Source organism: Tupaia chinensis, unplaced genomic scaffold, assembly GCF_000334495.1.
Source record: "Tupaia chinensis unplaced genomic scaffold, TupChi_1.0 Scaffold000116_1, whole genome shotgun sequence".
Lineage (NCBI taxonomy): Eukaryota > Metazoa > Chordata > Mammalia > Scandentia > Tupaiidae > Tupaia > Tupaia belangeri.
In genome coordinates this window covers 1,547,641-1,550,067 of record NW_006159580.1, presented here as the reverse complement: position 1 = coordinate 1,550,067, position 2,427 = coordinate 1,547,641, and positions in this window count along the sequence as shown.

The window sequence follows — 2,427 nt, the reverse complement described above, 5'->3', positions numbered from 1 at the left end:
TCCGCACTAGCGCCGCCGGGCCCCCCCTCCCCGCGGGGCGTCTCCTCCCTCCCCTGCCAGCCACCTGGGCCTGGGCAGCGGATACCCGGATGCCCGTTTGCTTTGTTACTCAGCGGAGCGGCCGGTGCTGGGGGACGTGGTTTTATTAGGGCAGCTGCGAAGCTGCTGACTGGAGAGGTGGGGGCAGGACACAGGCCAAGGCCCAGCCCTGGCCATGAAGGACTGGCTGTCACCCTCGTAAGCACACAGGCCACTCAAGGACCGGGGAGTAGGGTGAAGTGAGGGGCCCTGGGAACCCGCCCATTCCCAACATGAGCGCACGTGCATGCACCTGTGTGTGCACATGCACAATGGGCACGAGCACACACACGTGTGCACATGTAAACACATGCACAGCCATACACACATGCACGTGCACACACACATACTTGGCCACCCTTCAAGGGGCTCCCACTGTAGCTCCCTCCCCACTGTATCTCGACCGGGGATCCCAGGCCCTCAGCTTCCCCAGGTGCCAAGCTCCCAGGATGTTTGCCCTGCAGCGACCCCAGACCATCTGGTTCCTGAGCCTGGTGCTGCCCAGCGCAGCTCCCGGGCTCAGGGCCTGTCTCCCTGGGGCCTGGAACCTTGGCAGGGTAACCGGGTGGCAGCCATGGAAAGGCTGCCCATGTCTCGCTGGCTGAGCAGAACCGGCTGGGCTCTGGCGCGGGCTGCAGCTGCTGAGCTGCCGCCCCCAGGCTGGTTGCCAGGCTCAGAGTGGAGCCCACAGACATGGGACCCTCCCGGCCCGCCAGGCTGCACAACTCACCAAGGCTCTAGGGTTGGCACATGGAGGCAGGAGGGCAGCGTGAGGAGAGCTCTGGCAGGGGATTGAGAGGGTGAAGGGACCCTGCTCACGGGGTCCCTGATGCCTGGGAGCTGAGCTCTGAGCTGTGCAGTGAGCAGCCGCCTGCCCCCCAGAACTGGCAGGGAAAGCCCCCAGGGCAGGGCACCCTGTGCTCCTACTTGACTCACCCGTTAGCTGCCGGGTGCCCACGGAGCCGTCCGCTGCAGGGCCAGCCTCAGCGACCAGGAGGAGGTGTGGGCAGCTGGGGCCACTGTCGTGTCTCAGCCAGGCATCTGGCAGGCTGGCACCAGAGGCTTCCCGGGCTGGAGGTGGAGGTGGCACTCGGGCAGGCCGCTGGGGACCTGGCCACCCTTGAGGGGGGGCCCTCTGAGGTCTCAGGGCTGCGTGCCTGTAGGGAGCCCCCTGCCCCCTGTCCAGGGCACCTGCTGGCACCGTGGCAGGGCCCCACCGGAGGTGCTTCCAGGGGCCGCGGCAGGCTGGGAGCCTGGGTCAAGGGGCAGCGTGGACACGGCAGAGTGCAGTAATGTGCTGGGAGGAAGGCAGGCACCCCGCGAGATGAAAGTTGGCCGGGCCGCTGTCCCATTATAAGTAATCCTTCCTTATTTACCTGAACAAATATGCTCCCTGCTTACCTCAGCCACAGGCGGGCTCCCTGTTAACCCTTGCAGGTCTCCCTCCTTGCAGGAGATCCAGGCCCTGGCAGCTAGGGCACTGTTAGTCGGGGCCCTGCTCCTGAGCTCACATGACACACACGGCAGTATGGGGACATAGCAAGTGGGACCAGGGCCGGGCTCTAAGAAGGTTTAGCCGAGAGCCAGGGACAGGCAAGTTAGCAGCAGTGGGAACCCAGAGCCACCCATGCCCAATGGAGAGTGGCACTGGCAAAGGAAGTCAGTGAGGGCTTCCTGGAGGAGGTGCTGCCTGGCTCCTCAGACCAGGGCTGTAGGGAGCTTCAGAAAACCCTGGGTGGGCACCTGGGGCTTGTGGCTGGAGGGAGCCATGCTCTCTACACCCCATGGAGGCCTCCTGCAGGCCCAGTGCTCAGTGGTCAGGATGCACATGGAGCTCGCTGTTTCAGGCCCAAAGCTGGGTGTGACTGCAGCCCCCCCCACCCCAGCCGGAAGAGTGGGCGCAGGGAGGCCGAGCAGCAGGAGGGTGCCATCCCCAGGCTCTCACTGCCCCAGGCTCTCACTGCCCCAGGTCCTCTCCCTGCACGAGTCCAGGGAGGGCCACAAGGCGGGCCCTCGGCTTCCTCGCCCTGCTAGGCGAGCTGAGGCTGGGTCTTGCTCTGGACCACGCGCCCGCACTGCTCTGTGCCCACAGAGGGAATCGAGATCGGGTCGGCGGTTGCTCTCCGGTTTCAGACGCAATGGTGCCCGGAGCTCAGGCCCTCGGAACCAGCCCCTCCCGTAACCGGTACCGAATCGCTCGCACACGGCTGGCTTCTCACCCCGACACCAGGCGATGACGAGGGAAGACAGGCGGATGGTGAGAGGAGGCCACACAGGCCCCAAATGGCTGTGGCCAGCCACTCCTCGCCCCCAGTGGTCCGGGTGGACCCCCGGCCCCGCAGACGGCCC